Source organism: Hibiscus syriacus, unplaced genomic scaffold (assembly GCF_006381635.1).
Source record: "Hibiscus syriacus cultivar Baekdansim isolate YM2019G1 unplaced genomic scaffold, ASM638163v2 tig00000452_pilon, whole genome shotgun sequence".
In the NCBI taxonomy this organism is placed as follows: Eukaryota; Viridiplantae; Streptophyta; class Magnoliopsida; order Malvales; family Malvaceae; genus Hibiscus; species Hibiscus syriacus.
In genome coordinates, this window is record NW_024061787.1 from 1,550,574 (window position 1) to 1,569,557 (window position 18,984).

The following is an 18,984-nucleotide window of genomic DNA, read 5'->3' on the forward strand; positions in this document are numbered from 1 at the left end:
GCTTGCACGTGAAGGAAGTCGTACAGCTGGCTTGTGACTAGTTAATTTCGTCATATCCGCTTCAGACTTTCTAGATAAACCTTGTCGTGGCTAGATAAATCTGTTCCACACGTTCTTTAACTTCTCTATTCCATTGGTCCCTTACAAATTACGTTGTCGCGACTGAAATGTTCTTCATCAATAAATTTCTTGCACATACACAATCCACACAGACCCTTTCTCCTTAGCAACATCAGTTAAACCAAATAAATTTTGCCAAAGCAAAACTTATCCACCACAAACAAATATAACCTAAATGCAACTAAAGTGTTGTGCATACTTTGTTTAGATGGGCAATAACTTAAGTGAAAAGACTAGAAATTTAGTCTTTTTACGGTGTTATTAGCACTCAACCGATATTTCAAGTTGGAAAAAGTGGAGGATCAACATAAGAAGTTTTTGACTGATGCAGACCAAGAGACTTACAGTGAAATACTTGAAGACCTCTGTTTCGAGTGGGCCAAATTTGAGGGAAATGCTCCAATAAGGAAACAAGTCAATCGCCAAGCCCTTAAACCGGTGGTGAAATTGTGGAATCACTTTCTCAAGGGCAAGCTAATGCCAACCTCCCACAACATGACCGTTCTAGTGAAAGGATTGATGATGTTACATTCGATAATCTATGGGCGAGGGATTAATGTTGGAGAACTTATCTTCGATCAAATCCATGAATGCGCCAAAAGAATCTGAGGTAATCTCTTATTCCCTAATCTGATCCGCTTTATGCAGGAAAAAGAAGGTTCTCGAAGAACCATTTGAGGTTTTTATCAAGTCTAATGAGGGAATCACCAAGAAGAAAGTGCGAGAGTTAATGAGCTTTGATGACAATGTCCCGCATGAAGGTTTGGAGAGAGGAGAAAAATCTGTTACCGCGGCCAGGATGGCAGCAGTGGTCACATACACACGAGAAACCCGTAAGAAGATCGAGCGTTTGGAAAATCACATATAGATATTCGTTGGATACGTCGAGGCAAGAGATGTACAACTCAATGCTTTTTTCAAGGAACTAATCCCAATAACCAACAAAGATCTGCCGCCCTTCCCCAATGTTATCCTGAAACACACTCCTGGCGGTAGTACATTCAATGCCTTGACATAGAATGTTCCCCTAAAGGTACCCCCAAACGTTCCTCCATTGGCCACTCATGTCTCGCCCATACCAGAGGAAGATCACGGTGAAATAGATGAATTCCTCAGCTCCTCCTCCTTCTCTATTTCAGAAAGCACTCAAGAGATTCCACCCGAAATCTTTGCTGATGAAGATTTTACTCCAGTCCCTACTCAACTCGCACCCGAGCAAGCACCAGAACATTCTCCCGTCTGTCAAGCAACGCCAATTCCTGAAATGGCTCAAAACCAAACTCCAGTTCCTACAAAACCCACTCCTGCTGAAGAACAACAAACACCAGCACGAGCCTCGAGCACCAAGCGACGCATCAAGCGAATGGCGGTCCATGTTTTTCAGCCTTCTCCCTCGACGATTTTAGTATAAGATATAGGATCAGAGAGTCCCCCTCCTCTAAAATGACACAGAACACGTGCGTCCAGTCAAGCCACCCTACCACAGTAAGATCACATTTTAATTTTTTTATTCAAATTTTCATTTAGATACATGTAGTTTAATTTTTCATGCATTGAGGACAATGCATCCCTCGAGTTTGGGGGAGGTATTGTAGCACACTTTGTTAAAAAGCAATTGATGATATTTGGTTAAAATTTTTGGTTGTCATGATATAAGCATGTTAAGCCTATTGTTTGAAATGGATTAGGTATGCCCGATGATGAATGCATAATTTAAGTTCCTAGGCCATAATTATCTTTAAGATTGTTGAAAGAATAGAACCAACCTTAGGCCTGATTCTTTGAAAAATTATAATCACGATTGTAGGTCGTCTCTGCTTTAGGTAATCAATAAAAAATTTATGAAAGAACTCTCTGCTTGCAGAGACATCGAAGAATTTTAAGGTTAAGGTCGAACTCCCTAGTATTTAAAACTTGAAGAATAAAAGGGACACTCCCTTATGTAATGGCATAACAAAAAAAAACTCCATAGAAACTAAGAGTTTTCGAGGCATATGAGTGAATGAAAGTAGTCACAGGATGACTCTACCCGACTAGCTTGGGGTGGAAGGTATGCTCCCTTTCACCTAGAGTGTTGGAGGGTAAATGTGATGAGCTGACTTCAAAAAACAAGTTGATAAATAACTAGGAGTGGAAACTGAATCTGACAAATAATTTGATGCCTTGACAAAATAGAAGAACTTACTTGAAGTTTTCTAATTACTTTATACATAGACTGATTACAATCACGCACACACGATAGCAAGGAATCCTGAAAAGGGAATGTACTTGACTGATATGACAGTCGAACATGTTGAGGCCAAAATTTTGTTGAGGGCTGAAATTTCAAACCACATGATTTTCTTAATACTGCTTTGCCATGACAATCTTAACTTTTTCTAACTATTGTCCATTTCTTGAGGACAAGCAATAACTTAAGTTTGGGGGTATGATAACTCCATAAAAAGACTCTATTTCTAGTCTTTTTACTTAAGTTATTACTCGTCTAAACAGATTATTCATAGCATATTAGTTGCATTTAGGTTATATTTGTTTGTGGTGGATAAGTTTTGCTTCGGCAAAATTTATTTAATTTGATTGATGCTGCATAGGAGAAAGCATTTGTGTGGATTATGCATGTACAAGAAATTTACTAAGGAAGAACATTTCAGTCGCGACAAAGTAATGTGCAAGGGCCAGTGGAATAGAGAAGATAAAAAAAAATGAGGAGCATATTATTTATCTCGCCAAGGCAAGATTTATCTTGCAAGTCTGAAAGCGGATATGACGAATCGCCTATGTCATATGCCAGATGTACAATTACCCTCACTTGCAAGAAAGACCTCAAGATTCTCACAACAACCAGCCGCCTTTCCTTTTTTAGACTGGATAAGACAATAACGGGTATTTAGGGAATCTTCACTTACGTAAAATCCTAGAAGATTTCTCTTATAAATATTCAGCCACAGCCACCAAAAAGAGAGCCAAGGAAGTAAGAAGAGCTTTAACTGAAGCGTAAGCGAGCAACTGTAGTGCTTTCCCACTGTTTCCCTACCGACCGTCCTTTGTGTCCTCCATAGCCAGGCTATAGCAGAGCGGTGGTCAGGCCTTGAGAAAGGCTGGCCGCCAGGGCAGGCGTGGTGTTGATCAAAGATGTCACGACAGAGCCTCCAGTTTTGGGAGTCATTCTTCCTTTGTTCTTAAATTCTTTACGTTATTTCAGGTTGTAGTAAAACGATGATACTTTGGTTAACTTCTTGATAACACCATGAACTGCTTTACTTGGTGTTAATCTTTGTTTTGTCGAAACAATTATTTTCTGTTTTATGAATGATGAAGTATGATGTTGCTCATGAATGTTTTGTTTACTGTTTAAATATTTTTCCTTTACACTGTAAGAGCTTCGAGAGATTGCCTAGGGTCTAGGTGAAGCACGTCTTGACAATGTAAGAGCTTCGAGAGATTATCACTTGTCTAGATATTGATTCTTAGATTCGAGAGAATTAAGATAGATCTACGTGAGCAATGGAATGGATCCGGGATGGTGATGTTCTATTTTGTCTACCTTAGAGATAAGGAGAGGGTTTCAATCGACTAAAAGGGATAGATGCTAGAGTATGATAGACAATGATTATAGTTAACATTGAGAGGTATTGCTACAACAACAGTCTGACAAACCAATGGTTGTAGTTACGCAGAGTAGTATCGCCATAACAACCGTCTAAGAATACTCAGTAATCATGTCGGGTAGCATAGGCATATCATAAGATTCATTCTAGACTTAGAATAATTTCTTGTCATAACAAAATATTAGCATGAGTGCTCTGTGAAAAGTCTGAATATGTGAGTTGTTTTGAATATATTTGAATCAACGTTTACATTTTCTCTATCTATTTTAATTCGATAGTTTTGCATATTTATTTTGCCTCGACCAAACTTTTCTGCAACCATACTTTATAATATTTTCTAGTTTTTCTTTATTACTAATAGTTTTCTAGTTTGACAAGACTCCAAGAATTAGCTTGTGACAACTAGTTCTGGTTGTGGTGAAACTTAAAAAGAATCAACCAATCCCTGAGGAGACGATAACTCACTTACCCTATATTACTTGATTCGATTGTGTATATTTGTAGAGAATTGATTGCCTTAGCATATACATTTCCAAGTGATCAGTATCGATACTCCTTCTCAAAACTCACATATTTTTACCCTGATTAAAAATAGTATCGATATTGTTCTTCTAGTACCGATACTCATGCTTCAAGGTGCCATGTTTTGGGTATGAAAAATCCTATCTTTCTATCCCAAAAGCCCTATTGAGGTTCCCAACTGATATTTAAGTCTTATGTACGATTAAAGGGATTACAAAAAGGCTTTTTTTAACATGCTATAATATCAAAGGATGCAATCTACCATGAATATTCTTCATAACTCATGCAACCTACCAAAACACACATAATGATCTACATGTGGTAGAGATGAGTTAGAAGTGTGTAACCTAATGATTTAAATTGATGAGGACTCACAAGAACTCAATAAATAGTGAGCTTCTGTTTTCCTCTAGCTTTGGAGCTCTCTTGAACTTCTCTCACTATGTAAAAAATCAAGACAAGTGTTACTAACTGAATTTAGAGACTCAGAATCGTTTAAGAACACTTCCTAAGTCTTAAACTCTCTACAAAAAATAGATTAAACCACATAGGACTCTTAAAACCCCACAAAACCCATTTGTGGCAACCATGACCAAATCTTGCAAGAGAGGGCTTGAATTGAAGATTAGGAGATGGAGGTTGTGACTTTTACCTTTGAGTCCTTGAACTAAGCTTGTAAAACTTAAAGCTTCAACTTTTGCTCTAGTTTTCTAAGGAGTATGAAAGCTTTAGGAGAAGAAGATGACAAAGAAGATGGAGGGAAAAGAGGAATGAGCAATATGAGATCATCCACAATTAAAGGTTTTCATCTTTTATTTTGAACAATGGTATAAGTACTTCATTGGTCCTTCTGATTTTGGTTACAAACTAAAAATGTCATTTTGATCCCCTATTGGGCTCAATCCAAGCTTAGTTTTACTTAAACATAGGTCAAGGCTTCCCCAAGCCATGGGGTTTATCCAAAGCCCAATTCAGATTAACCCGAAACTCTTAACTTAGGATTCGGGGCATTACATGTGTTGTGTTGATAAATCATTAGGAGAACATATAGGATTACTAGTTATGTTGGGAGTCTAATTTCTTGCTTAAAAACACTAAAAAATTCATTTTTACATGAATAATATTAAGGGTAACTTACAAATTTCATTACTAAACTTTACTCTCTCTCCTATTTTGCTCACTGAACTTTAAAAGTTTTCAATTTTCTCACTAAAGTTAATACACTGAATTTTTTATCACTCCGCCGTAAATAGTTAACGGCGTTAAAACGATGCCTTTTTTAAAAAATCATCAGAATGACATCATTTTTCATCTATATAAAGACACATTTATAATGCCGTTAGTGAGAAAAAAACTTGCTGACAGAAAAAACCCTATGTTAAGTTGAAAGAGGAAATTGAAAAAAAAATTAAAGTTCAGTGAGCAAAATAGGAGAGGGTAAAGTTTAGTAGTAAAATTTGTAATTTACCCTAATATTAAAATCAATTGATTGGTTTCAAAATCGAGTGTCTGCATATTAAAATCATATACTTGTTATTGAAATCAACACCGACAGGTCAGTTTCAAAACTAAAAATGCAATTGGATTTCTGGACTCCATTTTTTTTATTTAGGGTAAGTTTGTATTTGTTTTAATTTAATTCCAGATTTTGGAAACACAAATTGAAGGTCAAATTTGATTGAAAATAACTTGAATTTTTCCAGTTTATTTAATTTCAATTTGGAAGTTTTTAATTTGAATTTTAATCTGAGTAAAGAATTTATTTTCTCGAATTTAATCTTTAAAAATAAATATTTCTATTTGTAATTTGCGTTGATAGAGAATACATGAGCTGAAATTTGACACGGAATATTTTATGACAATTTTGGATATTTTGGTGGTGGTAATTTTTTAACATGATTTACGAAAACATGCTAAGAAATGTCAAACATTCTCTTACATTCGTAATTACTTATTTGGCTTAAAATTCAATCATTAATTATGATGGATTTGATTAATGTGTATGATTCAATTTTTACATGTTTTTTATGATGAATGTGATATTTATAAAAGAATATAAAAAGGAGTTTTTCGTATGTTTTAGATTTGGGTAATTTTGGTGTGTAATCACCATTTTTTGTCCTATTATTATTATTACTATTATTATTATTATTATTATTATTATTATTATTATTATTATTATTATTGATTATTATGTATGATTCAATTTTTACATGTTTTTGATGATGAATGTGATATTTATAAAAGAATATAAAAAGGAGTTTTTCGTATGTTTTAGATTTGGGTAATTTTGGTGTGTAATCACCATTTTTTGTCCTATTATTATTATTACTATTATTATTATTATTATTATTATTATTGATTATTATGTATGATTCAATTTTTACATGTTTTTGATGATGAATGTGATATTTATAAAAGAATATAAAAAGGAGTTTTTCGTATGTTTTAGATTTGGGTAATTTTGGTGTGTAATCACCATTTTTTGTCTTATTATTGTTATTATTATTACTATTATTATTACAATCAACCAATCCAAGACCAAAAATATATATATTAATTAAAATTATAATGAGGCCCAATAACGACCCACGTGACAAAGGGAAAGGGTAACTAAGGTTTCACCCCTTCCATGCGCAGCTTCACTCTCTGCCGTCAGATTTGAAGATGATCTGACGGTCCCAGATTCACGCCATTAGGGTTTCCCCTAAACCCTTGAAGCTTTCAGCCGCCAATCACGCCATCGTCGTTGGATCTGATATGATCCAACGGTTCTTGATGTAGTATCGCCTGTGACTTCGATTCCCCATGCAAATTTGATGACGTCGCCGCTGCCGGATTCCTCGCCGGTCACAGCAAAAAAAAAGGCCTTGAGGTTAAAAACAGTTACCCCGTCCGTCGATCACGTCACCACCTCCTGCAGAGCGCTGACCACGCCGAATATCCCACACTCGGTTAGAGCATCCAGAGCCAAAAAGAGAAAAAGAAAAGTAAAACTCAAAGATCCCCTTTTTCCATTTAAACGTAACACGAAAAAGTCAAAAAAAAGGAGAGGGCGAGAAAGAAGATCATCAATCAAGCATCAGAAAGGAGAGGAATAAAACTTTCGAAAGCAAAAAGAGGAGAAGAAAGGAAACGAGAATGAAGAAACTAAAAAAAAAAAAAAGGAAAGCTCTAAAATATCTTAACTTTCGTGGAGCCATCATCGATCGGATTCACAGAGACTCATTTTCTAAGGTATTTCTTCAAACTTTGTTCTTAGATTTATATGTGGACCTTCGATTTTAGGCTTAGAAGGCTTGAGATTTAAATTCTAGGAGAAAAGATGTTTCTTTTAGGGTGTTTTGCTTAAACCCCGACCATAGTAGGCGGCCGTTGATGGCTTTCAAGGTGAGCGACAGTATGAGGGGTTCTTTGTAACCTACGGTAGTGGAGGGTTGGGAGAAGTCCCCCCAATTTTATTGTTTTAGTCCGCTGCCAAGTGAAAAACAGGGTTACCAAAACCCTTAATATGCATTATATATTGCAAGCTTTGGGTTAATTACCTAATAAGTTCTTAAAGTCATGTTTATCTTTTCCTTGTAATCCTTTTGAAGCTTTAATGAACTGATTTAGTCCTTTTCTCTAATTTTTATTCTTCGTCCTTGTTCAGCTATATTGCTTTACGGATTGCCCTCGTTATCATTTTTTTATTTTATTTTATGTACATTCGAATGATTATTTCAATATGCTGTTGGATTTAGTTCTAAGATCGGGTATCATTCATCCTTTTTAATTATTCTCAAACTTTGGATTTTGGATTTGTTATTCTCTTTGATTAAACCCCTTGCATATTAAATTCTTGGGTATACTACAGATTTAGTCTCTAAATTATTACTTTTATTCCGTTTTAGTACCTAAACATTCAATGTTTTCGAAATTATACTTAATGTTTACTTTTTTTATTTTAGTATCAAGCCGTTAAAAGTTTAGGTACTAAAATTAAATAAAAATTTAATAATGGGGTACTAAAATGAAATAAAAAGATAAACTTATGTATATTTTTAAAAAATTGAAAATTTAGATACTTAAATAAAACAAAAGTGACACTTTATGTACTAAACATGTAGTTTACCCTAAATTCTTATGTCCATTGGCAGTATATATATATATTACACTTCACTACGTTGCAGTCATTGTTTTTATTATTGCATTATATATGTATGCATACGTATTCTACATTATTGTTAAATCTTTGTTATTTATATTAGTTTTTTTTATATTTGTTACATTACATGTATTTGTTAAACCTTTTATAAAAATGGTAAAATATCCTTAAACTCGATGATGATAATTACAAGGTTTATTTCATACTTGTATCAGTTTTCAAGAACGCATTTTGTAGAATAAGCGTGAAAAGCGCAACTTGCTAGAAGCAGTACGATTCAATACGACGTTCGAACGAAAAGTGAACTTGAAAATATTGAGTAGCTTTGATAAAAATGAAATAATAACAAAACCATCATTTAGTTTTAATAATGACAATGTATTTTTTGGTATGTTGTTGAATTTATTTAATTTATATTCAATTCATATTTCATATGAGGTTTTAAACAAATAATGCAAAATAAATTGATCAATTTTCAATAGAAGGATCATATTTTAAGTTTCGACTCGAATCTACAAATTCCATCACTATGGCAACGTATAAGCGATCAAGTACTAATTTTCGGAGTTGTCGGGGTGTTAATCCTTCCCCACTCGTAATCGACTCTTGAGCCCTTAAAAATGAATCTTTGCTAAACGCATACTAAATTTTGTCTTTAAAATGATTTTTCTCCAAAAATTTTTAAAATACGTTTTTAGGTATCTAACCTACCTAATCCAAAGGTCGATGGCGTCTCTCATCATCATTTCAAAAATGTTGGAATGTAATGTTTATCTCGTGAAAAAATGGTGTCGGCAATTTGGCAACTCCGTTGGGGACAAATTTGAGAGTCAGACCATTAGTCGCTTATATGTTTTCTTAGTGGTGGAAATTGTGGATGCAAGTCCAAAATTAGCTTATGATCATTTTTATTGAACAAATGTTAATTTATTATTCACTTCTTTATGTAAATAGTTGTACTAGTGTTAAAATTCATGTTTGCATCTTTATTGAACTTCCCATTGTCGAAACTGATTTTGCCTTTGTTTTGTGTTTAGTCAAAGGGTTAGTATGTTCCTCCTTACACACTTCACTTGCATCACATGACATAAGCTCTATACTCGAGCTTCGTTCCAATTAAGTAGGGGTGAATGCTATGCTTTTGTGGTGAATTTATTCCCCGTCTGAGCTATAGTTACTAACCTCAGAGACACATGCCTTGTACCTCCGTGGGAATTTACTTCCTCTTATAGGTATAGGGATGTGGATCTCCTCGAATTCAACTCGTTCCATTTGAAGCATGCAATGGGTGAGGATCGAGGGTTTGGTAGCACCAAGGGTTCCAGCATCAAGGAAAATTCGAGTACCCTTTCTCTTAGAGCCGAAACCATGCATATAGAGAACCATAGACTAGTCACCCTAGTAGAGCTGTACCGAACCTTTGTTCGTCAGTAAGTACCGAAATAGGTTTACACAAAGGAGGACTGGCTCTAAACCTTTGTCTTTTGACTTAAATACATAGAACAAATTTCTTTTCAAATGAAATAATACGAACTAGATACAATGCGATTAGGATTAATTTCTTGAAATAAAGTATATGAGTGGATACCATGATGGGATATATATTATATTCATCTATGAATAGTCCTTTTAATCTTTATCGTTATCTTACATGTAGAAACTTATTTCTCATTTGTATGTCATTATTCATATTTTTGCATCACATCATCATGGCATAATGCAAAGATATAAATCCACAATTGAATATCCAAGTGGAAATATTTCAAAGGGTGAAAAAAGTTTCCAAATAAGTAGTTGCATACACGAACATGCACTAATAGCTAGGAGAAGCTCAAAGAAAACAAGGAGGAAGCTCGCCTGAAGATTCATGCATCAAAGTTTATCGATGACATGTCATCCGAGATTGAAACATATCAAAAGGACATCATCATAGATAGGCCATACTTTTAAAAAAGCCTTTATACAAGATCAAAGGATCATGGAGCACTGAGAGATCGAGTCTTTGAGGAAAAAGCATTATGATGAAGCATCGGCGTAATTTAGACCAAGTGCTCAAATGAAGAGATTGTGTAAAATGGACTACTCTGTAAAGTGAAACTTTTTCTATGATATTCATCATTGGGATCGACACCATTTACATTTTGAATTTTGAATTTGCATTCACATCCTTACACATCTACATTTGCATCGACATGAGCTTAGATTTATTTAAGCTTTATAACATTCATTTACTCATTCAATAAAACACCGAATAATAAGAATGAATTTTCGATGGAAGTGGTCTTGGCCTCCATTAGAAGCAAGAACACTTCGCATCCGCACATATCAAGAAGAGTGACTAAAGAAATTGAGGACAACTAACTAAAATTGAGAAAAAAAATAGAAGGAGCTGCAAGAAGATATGAGAGGTCGATTGCCAAAATTGAGGTTGATATTGCTAACTCTCAGCTAGAATTGCTGAATAAGATAGAAGAGATATGCAGGAAACACAAGATAGTTGGAAATAGTCCTACTGAAGAGCCTACTCACCCTCCATATTTTATACCCGTCCATATCCATAATCCTATGCACCAAGAAACAAGCCTGTAAGTTTTCTTAACTGGTGGGAAATTGCTATATCACTAAGGGGGAACTTCCTGCCATACCAACCACTACATTGCATCTGGGGTTAAACCAATGGACTTTCATGCTGATAATAAGGTCTCAGATCTCAATGAATTAGCTAAAAAGGAAAAACTCACTCAGCATAAGAAGTATTTAAAGGAGAAGATAAAATCTAGGGAAATGGTTGAATCATTTTATGGCTTTAATTCTAAAGAGTTAAGTTTAGTCCCTAATCTAGTACTTCCGCCCAAGTTCCAAGCTCATAATTTCGAGAAGTATGATGGGACCACTTGCCCTTCTTCCCACATCACCATGTTTTGTAGTAAAATGGTTGGTCATATGGAGAATGAGAAATTAATGATCCACTATTTTCGAGAAAGCTTGACTAGACATGCTTTTAAGTGTTATAACCAGCTAAGTCATACTCAAATCCGTTCTTGGAAAGACTTAGTTCAGGCCTTCTTAGGGTAATAAAAGCCATATATCGATCACATGTTATGAGTAGTCATCAAGAGTTTCTCTAACATTATTATGTATGGAGAAATGATCGAAAAAACTATCAAGCATGGCAATATAAGGGTCAATGACAGCGCTGAGGTCAAAAATAGAGCAAAGGCCAATATAGTGGGATCTTATTCGACTAATCATGGGGCCAAACCTCATAGGGTGATCCATAAAAAGACTCATATTTATCTAATTCCAATGACATACGAAGAATTGCTCCCAACATTGGTTTAGAGGAACCTAGTGACTCTAGTGCAGTCTAACCCAAAGGGACCTCGATTCCTAAAGACCATGGTGTTAATATAGTGTGTAGCTACCACATTGGGAGGATAAGACACAATAGGACTGTGGGGCATTGAAACATAAGGTTCAGAATTTGTTCAATTTAGAGCATGGGCCTTCGATTAGTAATGGGACATTCTAATACGAAATGAAAACAAGTTATTGAATCCACTAAGAATCCATATTGCACTTGCAAGTTTGTTAACTTGTTTGAATTTGTTTTTCTTTATTTTTTTCTTAAAAAAAGTGTAAGTCGTTTGACTTTCCAACACATTAAATAAAATGATACATTCGAAGGTTATGAACAATGAACCAAATTCTTAATCTTTTAGTTCATTGAATATCAATTGAATTAAAATCTCTTTAAATAATTAAGGTTATAAATCTTTAACAAAGTGACAATATTGAATCCGCGTAAAACAAGGACCCTTGATTCTACTTAATAAAATACACCTGAACACCATACCACTTTTTTGTAGGGAACAAGATAGTCTTCTCCTCACATGAAGAGACAATCATGAGGGCTTGGCATTCAAGTATATATAGGAGCAAACAAAATAGGGTACATTGCATATGAAGTTTTGAAACTAATTAGATCACACTTATGTTGATAACGTTTAATGTTGATTCTAATCTTTACATATGAAATAGTGGAGCAGATGATTTTAGTTTTGGCAAATTTCTTGGGAATTGAACTCTAAAGGTGAGACTTTGATAACGTTTAATGTTGATTCTAATCTTTACATATGAAATAGTGGAGCAGATGATTTTAGTTTTGGCAAATTTCTTGGGAATTGAACTCTAAAGGTGAGACTTTCTTACCTTTAACAAAACCCAGACTATAACAGGTTCTTCTCGGCGAGCTTTAGAAATTGAATCCATATACCCAATAAAAGTTAATATAATTAGTTAAAATCAAACTATAACAATAAAGTTGAGCTATTCCTCTAAAGCAATTAGTTAAAATCATTGACTTTATGGGTAGATTCATTCAGCTAGCCAAATAAAGGCAAATAATACACACACACACACTCTCACACACAAACATACACACACACACACACATACACACACACACACACACACACACACACATATATAATATATATATATATACATACAATAAAGTTGAGCTATTCTACCAAAGCAATTAGTTAAAAGCCCTGGATTTATGGATAGATTCCTTCAGCTAGCCAAATAATGGAAAATTTAATTTAATTTAATTAAATAAGGAGTACCGATTAAAATGAGTTAATGGAGTTGAGAAACACTTGTTATAGCCAATTTCATACAAGCATCTCATGAATTTTATTTTTAGACCGATATTTTTACATTGCCTCAGTTGAATAAGTCTACGAAGCTTGAACAAATGAAATATTTTAGAGAACTAAAATATAAGTGTTCTAAAAGATATAAAAATTGATTATGATAGTTGCGACATTTTTTCCGCATCCATTCAAAATGCCAAGCCAAGAAAGAGAGGTATTACAACGTTCACAAGGAATGAGAAATAAATGAGATCTTGATAGATGAAACCCTAGAAAATAGGAAGCCAACTTGAAACTAATCCATTAATCCTGAAACTTGTCAAAGGGTTATAAATTTGAAAAAATTAAAGAACAATTGATTCTTTTGATTTTCAATGAACTCGTATTCTGTGAATTGTTTCAATTCTGAACCTGAATTGAGGGGCACTTTTTTGTTTTATAAAATTCTTTTATTTTTAAAATAGATTAAAAGAAAAAACACTTTCATACATAATAATCTTTTGAGAATAAAGGAGGTCCTTGAAGTTAATGAGGCTCATTCTGAATCAAGTGAATAAGAGAGAACAAGAAACAGAAGTCAAAGAAAAGAAATGAACAATGGGGAAACATCGAAGATGTTCACTGATTTTTTAACAATGAAGCTAGAAAAATAAGAAGACCCAAGGAATAAAACTCTTCACAATCTTTTGTATTGATGTTAACATCAATGATTTAATCATGAAGAAGACGACAGACATAATAAAAGGGACATGACTTATTTTGAGATTTTTTGACATCTCAATTCATAGCAAATATTTGAGGTATTTCTGTCAAAAGTATTTATAACTTCTTGAGTGTCCATTTGGTTTTGAGACCTCATAAAAGAGAATCCCCTAAAACTATTTGATCATAGTAAGGAAAAAACACTTGCTGACACTTTTGTTGACTATAATTGATAGCATGTGATTTTTTATAAGTGGTACACGAGTGAGAGCACTCGAAGTCAAAGTATTTTGACACGAAGAAAGCCATGAAATGCCTACATTGGGTATTTCCAAAAATAGAACATGTTGAAATAACAAGATTTAGATAGAAAAAAAGAACACTAGGAATGAACCTTTTTACTTGGAATATTAAGGCAAAATACGAAGAAAAGAAAATTTAGTCTTGAAAGGAAAATCATTCATACTTCAGTTGGCATATGGGTCCCAACCAAACATGACAAATTTAGCATTTAAGTTAGGGACAGAAATAGCGTCAAGACCACATACCTGACCATGAAAAAATTCAAGAGAGATAACAATTCTTCTAAATTTTATGAGACCAACAATAGAAAGGACATACTTGCACTAGATAGTCGAAATCTTCTCCAGAAGATCCAAGCCCGAGCTGAAAAATTGCTATGCTTATTTCACGACTTTGTGCAAAAAAAAAGGATTTCAACGAAGATTCGGTCCAACAATTTCACCATTGGAAGAAGTGTATCGACATTTCTACTTCGCTTGATTCCATCGCGTATGAAGATGAATCAACATCACCATTTTTCTAGTTTATATCGCATAGGGAGCTAGACTAACATCATCACACATGGGATTGTTTTTCTTACATCATATTTTATCTCACTTGCGATTGTTTTCCTTAAAACATATTTTATCTTACTTGAGATTATCTTTCTTAAAACATATTTTATCTTACTTGAGATTGTTTTCCTTAAAACATATTTTATCTCACTTGAGATCATTTTCTTAAAATATATTATATATCACTTGACATTAATTTTCTTAAAAATATATTTTATCTCACATAAGATTTTTTACTTAAAACATATTTTATCTCACTTGAGATTTTTCCCTTAAAACATATTTTATTTCACTTGAGATCGTTTTCCTTATAATATATTTTATCTCACTTGAGAGTGTTTTATAAAAATAGATTTTATCTCACTTGAGATTGTTTTATAAAAACAATTTTTTTCTCACTTGAGAGTGTTTTTCTAAAAACAAATTTTATCTCACTTGAGACTGTTTTTCTAAAAAACAATTTTTATCTCGCTTGAAATTGTTTTACTTAAAACAAAGTTCATCTCACTATAGATTGTTTTTCTCAAATAATTTTAAATTACTTAAGATTGTTTTTCTTAAAACAAATTTTGCCTTACATTTGACAGTTTCATTCAAAACATATATATTAAGATCATTTCACATGAGATTGTTTATCTTGAAACATATTTTCTCACTCAAAATATTTTTTAGCTTCTCCTGAAATCCCTTCCTGTGAAAATTGAATTCTCTCTCCCTTGATATAAAAAGATCATTCTCAGTCTCACATGAGACCAACATAATAAATAATAAAAATAAATATTCAAACGTGTTAATCAATGACATTTGTGTCTTTTGCAGGTTCAAACCCATCACAGAAGGAGTTGGATCAACATTTTTAACGATGAGTTCATAAAGAGAAGAAATTGGTCAACCTGCTTGATTCAATAACAGAAGTAGGTGGATCAACATTTCCGATAGAAGAATTCATAATGAGAAGAACTTGCCTAGAGATGGAGAAAAGTTCATAATGAGAAGAACTTGTCTGGCCCTTGTTAAGATCCATCACAGAAGGAGGAGGATCAACATTTCCATTAGAATAATTCGTAATGAGAAAAATTCATTCAACCATGGCTCATCCATCACAAAAGGAGATGGATCTATATTTCCAACAAATAAGTTTATAATGATAAGAACTTGTTCAACCTTGGCTTATCCATCACATAAGGAGATGGGTCAAAATTCCCAACAAATAAGTTTGTAATGAGAGCTTGTGGCTAAAAAATCTAAAGGCCACGTCAAAAAATGATGTTTTATATATTTTCTCTATTCCAATTCCACAGTAACAAGCAAATACGAGCAGTTGTAATCACCATTTTTATCCTGATATTATTATTAATATTATTATTACGATAAACCAATCTAAGCCCAAATATATACATATACATATAAATTATAATTATAATTATAATTATAATGACCCACATGTGAAAGGGAAAGGGGAACTAGGGTTTCACCACTTTTGCTCCATGCACAACTTCACTCTCTGTCGTCAGATCTGGAGATGATCTGATGGTCCCAGATTTACCCTAATTAGGGTTTCTCCTATACCCTTGAAGTTTTAAGTCGCTCATGCCATAGCCATTGGATTTGATATGATCCAATAGTTCCTGATGAAGTCTCACAAGTGACTCGCCGGTTCCCCATGCAAATATAATGATGTGGTCACCGTCAGATTCCTTGTCGGTCACCGTAAAAAAAGAACAAAAGGCCTCTAGGTAAAAAATACTTACCCCGTCCTTCGTTTACGTCACCGCCGCTTGCAGAGTGTAGACCACTCCGAATTACCCTCCTCGGTCAGAGCATTTAAAGCCAAAAAAGAGAGGGAAAAAAGAAAAAATCAAAGATCCCTTTTTTCCATTTACATGCAACACGAAAAAGTAAAAAAAATAAGAGGGTCTTCCATATAATATACAGATCCATCAGAGAAAGAAGATCATCAATCAAGCATAAAAAAGGAGAGGAAGAAAACTTTCGAAATAAAAAATGGGGTGAAGAAAAGAAAATGAAAAGGAAGAAACGAAAAAAGGGAAATATCTAAAATATCATGCCATTCGTGGAGCCATCATCGATCGGATTCACAGAGACTTATTTTCGAAGGTATTTCACCAAAATTTGTTCTTAGATTTATACTTGGACCTTCGATTTTAGGCTTAGAAGGCTTGAGATTTAGAGTCTAAAAGAAAAAAGTTTTCTTTTAGGGTAATATCAAACCTCTATCCATCAGTAAGTACCAAAATATGTTTACACAAAAGAGGAATGACTCTAAACCTTTGTGTTTTACCTTAAATTCATAGAATAAAATTCTTTTCAAATGAAAGCATGCAAACTAGATACCATGCAGTTAGATTAACTTCTTCAAATAGAGTGGTAGATACATGATGGGATCGATATTATATTCATCTATGAAAAGTCCTTTTAATCTTTATCGATTATCTTACATGTACAAACTTATTTCTCGTTTTTATGGCATTATAAATTTTTTGCATCACATCATCATGGCATAATACAAAGATGTCGATCCACAATTGAATATTCAAGTGGAAATGTTTCAAAGGAAGAAAAAAGTTTCCATACACGAACATGCACTGATACATAGGAGAAGCTAAAAGAAAACAAGGAGGAAACTCGCTTGAAGATTCAAGCATCAGAGTTGATCGATGGCATGTCATCCGAGATTGAAGGATATCAAAGGGACATCATATGAGATGGTCCATACTTTTAAGAAATCCTCAACATAAGCTCAAAGGATCATGGAGCACTTGAGAGATCGAGTCTTTGAGGATGAATCACTGGGATGAAGCATCAACATACTTTAGACCAAGCACTCAAGCAAGTCTGTAAAATAGGATACTTTGTAAAGTGAAGACTTTGATCTCCAATGTAACTTTTTATCTGATATTCATCATTGGGATCGATAATATTTTCATTTTGCATTAGCATTTAAATCCTTACACATGTATATTTGCATCAACATGTACTTATATTTATTGAAGCAATATAACATTCATTCATTAATTCAATAAAACATCGAATAATTAGAAATGAATTCCAATCGTAGTGGTATTGGCTCCCATTAGAAGCAAGAACACTTAGCATCTGTAAATATCAAGAAGAGTGGCTAAAAAAATTGAGGACATACTATCTAAAATTGAGAAAGAACAAAAAGAGTTGCAAAAATAGATGAGATGTCGATTGCCTAAATTGAGGTTGATATTACTAACTCTCAGCTAGATTAGTTGAAGAAGATGGAGTAGATATTCAAGAAACATAAGACAGTTGGAAACAGTCCTGCTGATGAGCTTACTCACCCTCCAAATTTTATGCACATCCATATGCCTATGCATAATCCTATGCACCAAGAAACACACCCGCAAGTTTTCTTAACTGGTGAGAACTAATTGTATCACTAAGGGAGTACTTCCTTCCATACCAACCATTACGTTGCCTCTGGGTTAAACCAATGGAATTTCATGCTAACAATGAGGTCCTAGATCTTAACAAATTAGTTGAAAAGGAAAAACTCACTCAGCATATGAAAATTTTGGAGAAGATAAAATCTTGGGAAATGGCTAAATCGTTTTGTTGGTTCAAAGCTAAAAAGTTAAGCCTAGTCCCTGATCTAGTACTTATGCCCAAGTTCCAAGCTCATAATTTTGAGGACATATAATGGGACCACTTCCCCTTCGCCACACATCACCATGTCTTGTAGGAAAATGGTTGGTCATGTGGAGAATGAGAAGTTGCTTATCAACTATTTTTAAGACAACATGACTGGACCCGCTTCTAAGTTATATAACCAAGTCGTACTCAAATTCGTTCTTAGAAAGACTTAGCTCATGCCTTCTTTCGTCAATACAATCATATGACTATTATGGCCCTTGATCGAACAACGTTACAAAATATAGAGATGAAGTATGACGAGATCTTTCAATAGTACGCGTAATGATGGAGGGATATTGCATCCTAGTACATCCACCAATGATCGAAAGGGAGTTCACCATCATGTTCATAAATACCTTAAACTTCTCATATATCGATCACACGATAAGTTGCATCCAAAAAGAGTTTCTCTAACATTGTCATGTGTAAAGAAATGATCGAAATAGCTATCAAGCATGGTAAGATAAGGGGTAATGACAGTGTTGAAATCAAGAATAGAGCAGAGGTCAATATAGTGGGATCCTATTCGGCTAATCATGGGGTTGAACCTCATAGGGTGATATGAGAAATGACTCATATTGATCTAATTCCAAACACATGAAGAATTGCTTCGAACACTAGTTAAGAGGAACCTGGTGATTCTAGTGTAGTCCAAGCCAAAGGGGCCCTATTTCATTAAGACTATGGTG